This window comes from Parambassis ranga, unplaced genomic scaffold (genome assembly GCF_900634625.1).
Source record: "Parambassis ranga unplaced genomic scaffold, fParRan2.1 scaffold_21_arrow_ctg1, whole genome shotgun sequence".
Lineage (NCBI taxonomy): Eukaryota > Metazoa > Chordata > Actinopteri > Ambassidae > Parambassis > Parambassis ranga.
Window position 1 is genome coordinate 564,729 of NW_021144767.1, and position 7,887 is coordinate 572,615.

The 7,887-nt window shown below is 43.8% G+C and overlaps 1 non-coding gene across 1 annotated transcript; it reads left to right on the top strand.

The window, feature by feature from the left end:
• The first annotated feature begins 6,579 nt into the window (after window positions 1-6,579).
• Window positions 6,580-6,652, top strand: trnak-uuu (transfer RNA lysine (anticodon UUU)). The gene has a single exon. It is a non-coding gene; the product is annotated as a tRNA-Lys (tRNA).
• The last annotated feature ends 1,235 nt before the right edge of the window (window positions 6,653-7,887 follow it).

Genomic DNA, 7,887 nt, shown 5'->3' on the forward strand with positions numbered 1-7,887 from the left:
ATCAATTGCACGTATAGCCTGTTAGCGGGTGGCCATGACAGCGATAGCGATCAATGGTAGTGACATTTTTTGGTCGGTATTTACAGGTTGACGGGTACGTCGAAGAAAACGTGTGCTATATAATGTCCAATCGCTATAGCGCTATGTCGGCCTGTTTTGTTTTCTTAAGGTACAGACTGTATCTGAACAGACGATGGCCGATTTATAGTAAATTAAATAAGGTGAAGTAAACTTCATCTTACCGTTTTCACGAGGAAGGGTCAAAAGTAAGCCACAGTGAAGGAACGCGATTGGTTGGTCAAAAGTAAGCCCAGTGAAAGGAACGTGATTGGTCAAAAGTAAGCCCATGGAAAGGAACGTGATTGGTCAAAAGTAAGCCCAGGGAAAGGAACGTGATTGGCTAATGTGGGCTTACTTTGGGCTTACTTTGGCTCGACTAGCGCGATGCAGTAAGCGCAAGCGAGAGGTAGCGGGATCGATGCCCGCATCCTCCAGCCTGCATTTTAGGAGGGAGGGTGTAGCTGGATGGATGAGGATGGATGGATAATGTAGTGGACTCCCACCCAGCAGATCAAGTCCCAGAGGTTACAGCATCATTTATTAGCTGAGTTTCCCTCAGGGAAGCTGCTGTTTACAAGCTGTTTACAGAGAGAAGCAAGAAAACAACAGTCAGCATCATCTTCCATAAAAACACATGACAATAACATGTGAGACAGAGAGTTTATGATCAGTGCTCCCCCTGCTGGTTAGGACATATGATGACATTTTTAAATGTACCAGTCAAAAGTCACTCAGTGGTTTGTCTTTGTTTTTATGACTTTCTACATTGTAGGTTCATCCTGAAGACATCAGAGCTGTGAAGGAACACATGTGGAATGACGTAGTGAACAAACAGTGTTAAACCAAGCAGAATATGTTTGATGTTTGACATTCTTCCAAGCAGCCAGCTTTTGCTTTGATGACAGCTTTGCACACTTTGCATTCTCTCAATCTGAACTGAACCACCAATGCTGTGCAATGCTGACATCTAGTGGTGGAATCCCAGGCTACAGCTTCCTCATTCCAAAATCAATCCCTCCTCCACATAAAGTCAGAAGTTCTAAATGTGAGTCATTAAATGAGAGGTTCCAGCAGAAAGCTGAGAAGCCTGAGATACAGGGGCTGCAAGCTGTGCTTCAACTGTTCCTGTTTAGACAATAAAAACAGATCATCAATGTCTTTTAATGTGTACAGTGGGTGCAGGAAGTATTCAGACCCCCTTAAATGTTTCACTTTGTTATATTGCAGCCATTTGCTAAAATCATTGAAGTTCATTTTTCCTCATTAATGTCCACACAGCTCCCCATACTGACAGAAACACACAGAGCTGTTGACATGTTTGCAGATGTATTAAAGACAAAGTGAAATATGACATGGTCCTAAGTATCAGAGCCTTTGCTGTGACTCTCATATATTGAACTCAGGTGCGTCCATTTCTTCTGATCGTCCTTCAGATGGTTCTACACCTTCATCTGAGTCCAGCTGTCTTTGATGATACTGATTGGACTTGATGAGGACAGACACACACCTGTCTGTATAAGACCTTACAGCTCACAGTGCAGGTCACATACTGGGTGATGACATCCTCCTGCAGGTGTTACTGTGGAACAACTGCTCTGGATTGGGATGAGTCTGAATAGAACTTTGTTAGCTTTGTAAAGCTGTGTGGTAGTTAGAGAGGAACTGAAAAGAGTCAACAACAAGGAGTTGGTCTCCAATGGAATACAGTTTGGGTTAGGGATTGGAACCCGGGACCTCTCGCACACGAAGCGAGAATCATACCTCTAGACCAACGAGCCATATGTGAGCCGACAGTGAAGAGAGGAGAGCTTTAAATGTACTGCTACAACCTGATTGGCTGCATGAGCAGCGAGGCAGCGCCTGATTGGTGGAGGAGCTGACTAGAGAGCATGTCAGTGCATCTGTCATGTGACTTGTCAGCTCTGCTCTTTCTGCCTTTTCCTCTGAATCTTTTCATCTCATCAGTGTTCCACCCTCATACGTCCTGCATCAACATGAAGCTGCTGTTTATTCATGCATTTCTAACACACAGCTGACAGGTCCGTCACTCACCTGCAGTAAGGTATTGGATCTGGACTGGAAGCTGAGTGAGGAGAGAAGCATTCTGAAGGCTTCCAGTGACTGACGTGTGGATGTTGAATCTGTCTGAGTCCAGTGTTCAGCTCAGTCCAGCTGCTGCACACAGTGAGGAGCTGTGACTGCATCCAGCTCAGTCCTGCTATGAACTGTGAGTCTGAACTTTGGGGTCGACCCTGCAGGATCCTGCAAAGGCCCAACAGCCTGTTGCACTGACGCACAGGAAGCCTTTCCACAGTTGAAGCAGGCAGTGTGTGTGTCTGAAGCAGTGTATTGTGTGTATGTGTGTGTGTCTGTATATGTTTGTGTGCATGTGTCTGTGTGTTAGTGTGTGTCAGTGTCTATATTGTGGCCCTGTGTTGGCCTCTCAGGGAGTGTTGTGTTGTTGCTGCTGTCTCTGCCCTGTGTGTGCAGGAGGTTGCTGGGTGGAGCTGATCCTGAGCTTATGCAGCTCTCCTGTGCTGACGAGCTGGAGACGGTTTAAGAGTTCCCAGTCTGTTTGCTTCACTCTCTCTCTCCCCGTCTGGCCTACTAGGAGGGCTGCTCTCTCTCCAGCCTGCTGCAGGCATGGCGGTGTATTTTGTTTGCACATTTCCTTGTTTGTCAATTGTTGGTATACAACTACTGTTCTTTCTTCAATAAAATGGTCAAACGGTTAAGGTTGTGTTTGTCCTCCCCAATTTGTCACACTTTCTGAGCCGGTGTGACAATAAATGTGTGTGCATGTCTGTAAGAGTGTGTGTATGATTGTGTGTGTTGGTGTGTGTGTTGCGTCTATATGTGTGCACGTGTCTATATGTGTGTGTGTGTGTGTGTGTGGTCAGCTTTCATCCTTCCTGTCAGCAGAGCAAAGCTGTATCAGTGTCTCATCCAGGTCTCAGCTCCTCAGGCTTTCTTCAGAAGAGCTGTCACTGTTGGAGTATCTGTTGCACAAGTGCTGCACATATCTGATCTAAGTTCTTTCTGAATCCTCACATCTAAAGTTACAGAGAACTTTTACAAACTCCCTTCTTGTTGGCTGCTACAAGCCGACAGCCTCCACACATCAGAGGCCTGCACACCATGAGCTTCCTGCACTTCCTGCTGTTGATGACAGCTCTCTCTCAGATTGGGAGATTAGACTGATGTGACTGTGACATCATGACGTCACTATTCAGAGCCTGCTGTTTAACATGCTGCTCACAGAGAGACAGAGACAGCAGCAGCACTCTGTGAGCCAGGTCCACTCTACTTGGAGGAAGTAAAACGCCTCATTTCATCAAGATGGAGACACTGAAAGAACACAACCAGCAGCTGTGACACATCAGCTTTTCCTCTTAATCTACTCAGTTCATGGATGTTCTGACACACGTCCTGCCTCGTGCTTCAACAGGAAGACTCATCAAGTTGATAGCAGCTTCAAAATAAGTGTGTATAAGTATTAAAACACTAAACTGTGACTTCAGTGAGTCTCCTTTATTTGAACTGATTCATAAAATGATCATAAACACATGACAAATGAAATCTATTCAAACTCTGAAGTTCACCTCATCATATCCCAGTGGCAGACAGAGCAGGCCCCCTGAGTGACAGCAAAGCAGTGAGCCCCCTGCTGGTGATCAGCTGCATGTACCAGAAGCAGACAGAGATTTCTGATATGATGTTAAAGGTGTCACAGTGGAGGATCCGACTGTCTGACCTCTGATTCTTCTGTCAGCATCAGACACATCACAGTTTGATCAGTTTTCAGATCACACACAGCAGCATCAGTAACACTGAGCAGACATTACACACTCCATCAAACACACACACACACACTGCTCACTTATAACAGGGATAATAAGTTCTTTACAATAAATTCACATTCACATTTTATTATCACTTCACACATGGCACAGTATATATGGCAGAGAGTTAAAGGTGGAATATGTAGTCAAGAGTTAATATTAGAGTTAATATTGACACTAGGTGGCAGCACTTCAGCCTCCATCCACTGCTGCACTACCAGCACCACTCTCAGTGCTTCTTGTTTCCATTGACTGTACAACATGATTCAATCCATGTTATTTATATGACAAACTATGTGTAGTGTTTCTATGTGTGTAGCTGACATGTTGCTCAGCTTCCATTGGACACATATACTAGATGGAAGCTGCAGCAGGATTGGCTGATGACTGATCACAGGTGTGAACAATCAGCCGGTGACGAGTGGAGCAGGAGCAGCTGCCCATGCTGCAGAGACACAAACAGCAGCAGCACTCTGTGACCCATGTCCACTCTGTGTGTCCTCCAGACAGTCTGGAAACGAGAGGAGACAGAACATTATCATACATGTTGCATAAGAAAAGTCACATGACATGCACCACTGTAAATAAAGGAAATCACATATTTTTAAGACACTTAGAGCATAGAGCCCAAGAAATAATATAATCTAAAGCTATAATCTAAAGAGAGTAGAAAAGTGTGATGGATTGATTTTACCTGATTCTTGGAATCTGTCAAATAGAATTTGTGGGTTTTGTGGGGAAAATTGTGCTTCATGTGAACTGATAAGAGAAGATTTGCCTGAACGGTTGATCTGTGGCCTGCGGCTCGCTTGGCCTGGTCCTGATCGATTGCTCATGCCTGCAGAGACAGGAAAGGGGAGCTCACAGGTGATTCTTCATTCTGCATAAAGCTGCCAGACAGGAAGAATCGCATGTCAGTGTTATTATTGACAGCTCTTCCCTTTTCAGGTAAAGAAACTCTTGTAACTGTGGCCTTATATGATTAAACACTTTTGTTAGTTCTGTTAGTATCTTAAGTGACTGCAGACAGTGTTGTTAGATTTGTTTTTGTTTTACAAGTGTTCACAAAGCGAGAGAAACATGTATTAGCATGTTGCTAACAGACGCTAATTCCATGTTGTCTGTGTTACCTTAAAGCTAGACTCATAACCAGAGAGTAAGTACGCTTATATGAAGTTATGAGGTTAAGTTGGTTACATGTGTGACTGTGAAATGAAAATGCATTTGTTTATTTCTGAATGGAATGTTATTCTATTTATATTAGTGCCGCATTTTCAGCTAAACCTTTATTTTACTGATTTGAACACATTATTTTGAAGACTAACCTGTTTAAGACAGATGAAGATAAAACCGAACATGTGTATATGTACATTTCATGTACTTCCAGCACTTGTACCTCTGTACATAATTATTTTTGCTGAATTCTGCATAAAGCTGCCAGACAGGAAGAATCGCGTGTCAGTGTTATTATTGACAGCTCTTCCCTTTTCAGGCATAACATTTTGGAGGCACCGCTGGGATGGATGTGGCAAGGACTGGCTGTTTCAGATAGACGTGCCTGATCATTATCCAACCCCTCACATCTTCAGCCGGAGTGGACAGAGCGCGTGGTGATTGACCGACTGTGCAGAGAGAGACCCGCTTGCAACCCGAGGTCAACTTTGAGTGCCAGGAGAGCAGCATTGTCTATTCTTCCCAGGAAAAGGTTCTGCACCACACTAACACTGCCCACAACCTAGAAAAAAATGGATTCATCAGACCTGGAAGCTTTGAAGTTAGAAGTTGGTTCTTCCTTGTACACACTTCCAAGAGACGCTTTAATTGAGCTTTGTGACTTTTTAAGTATTGCTGGACCAAAGCATGGGAAGGTGTCAAGCAAAAGCCGTCCCTCTTATTGACAGCTCTTCTCTTTTCAGGCATAACACAAGACCACTTGCCTTTTGTTTTGTTTAGTCTGCACCTGTAGACATCAAAGGGCCACACATGCATAGTGTTGTGTTTAGCTTTATAGAAAAGGTAAATAAAGGTAATAAGTATGTAAGTATGTATTCTTTATGTGTATAGGACCACAAAGTTGAAGCCCATGCGGAAGTGTCAAAACTTGTAATTCACGCCGCAACTGCTGGGGGCTGGCTCCAAAAGCGAGTCATTTCCCATAGACTCCCATGTAAAAATGGCCGACTTCACAGCAGAAAAAACATGTTTACAGCCTGGTACAAAAAACCACTCTGGTCTCAGATGATAGGTTCTTTTCTAGTGTCAATTGTACAGGGGGGGGGGGGGTGAATTTTTTTACAACTCACTCGTTTCAATGGTATTTTGACTTAAAATTACGCCTAATTATGGGCGTTGCCGCTTTGAGTGACAGACAGTTGACGTATCACAACGTGAGTTTCCTGCTTCCACGATCGCCCGCCCCCCTAAACCCCGCTCGTGCTCCCCCTTTTTGTCCATATTTGGAGTTTTGGCGGACATGACGCTGCCAACATGGCGGCGGTCATCAACGTCCTGGAACCTCCCACCGAGCTCTTCAGAAACAAACGGGTGACGTCACGGAAGCTCTGTCCATAGTTTTTACTGTCAATGGTCTGCACACACAGGAAGTTCATCCTTAATGATTGCTCTCTGTTTCAGTTAACCTGTCCGCACAGAATTAGTCTCTGAAACAACATGTAGAGCCTGGATAGCTCAGTCGGTAGAGCATCAGACTTTTAATCTGAGGGTCCAGGGTTCAAGTCCCTGTTTGGGCAGAAAGCTTGGTGTGTAGCAGCAAGTAGGAGGCTTGAGAAGGAGGTGCAAGTGCACACATTCATTCAAAATGGCTACCTTACATAGCTGCTGCCTCTCCTTCTCCCTCCATTTTACACTTACCCCACCATACACCTCACACCAAATGCAATACATATGTACATGGAATTCCTTCTTATTAAAAGCTAAAAGCTTTAAAAGTTTTAAAACTCATAACTATAATTGTCCTTCAATCAAACGATACCCTCCCCCCCTGCACCTATTTCCTGAGTGGACTGGTCCGGAACCATAAATGCCTGCTTGTTACAAGAGGGACTCTTTTGACTGTCACCCCTGGCAACAACAAAAGGTAAGAGCTCACACACCATCACACATTACAGTTTTTTCTGATTGCTTAAGCACATTTCTGTAACTATTGGCTATTTGTGCAAAACTCTACACACAAATAAAAAAACCTTACACCAAATCAGCAAAACATTGTAGATCTCTTGCAAAAGCTAATACATCTTGCTTAACTCTTCAAACCTTTGTAAAAATGGTATTTTTGTACCACACAGTTAACACAAACCATCATATTACTAAGCACACAATGTGCCAACTACACACTGATGGTATTAACTGAAAACACATCTGGCTTTTGCTTTCTCTGTGCACAAGGTCTGTCCATGTGAGGTCAAACTTTTGTCATAAATAGTTCTATAAACACACAGGGATTCAAATTTCAAGTATGAATGTTTATTCACACACATCAAAACAAACACAAGAAAACATACAATTTCACTGAAAGAGAGAGAAAATCAGTCTCATTGTCTCTCTGGGTCCGGCCACAGAATTTCATCAACGTCGCATGCAATGTCTTCTAGTCCAAGGCACCGGGGAACATGTCTCCTGGAGTGCCGTATCCAGGCCTGACATGATGCCTGGTCCATATCCTCGCATGCCTCCTTCCAGATGCTGGATGTCTAGTAATTCTGTGGAGTAACAGTTTCAGTTTTACATGTACAGTATTGTTGTTTTTCTCATTAGAGTATGGTACACCTACAAAACTTAGAGTGAGGGAACTGTACTAACCCATTCTCATCAATATGTCCTTATGATGCTTGCTACAGTGTAGCGGCTCAGGCTGAACCCGTTGTCCAGTTTCCCTCAGGGTCATTCCATGGTTGATCACATGATCCACTATTGTAGCTCCGATGACATCAGTAATTCTATTTCTTCTTACCCTTCCTCCTTCCTC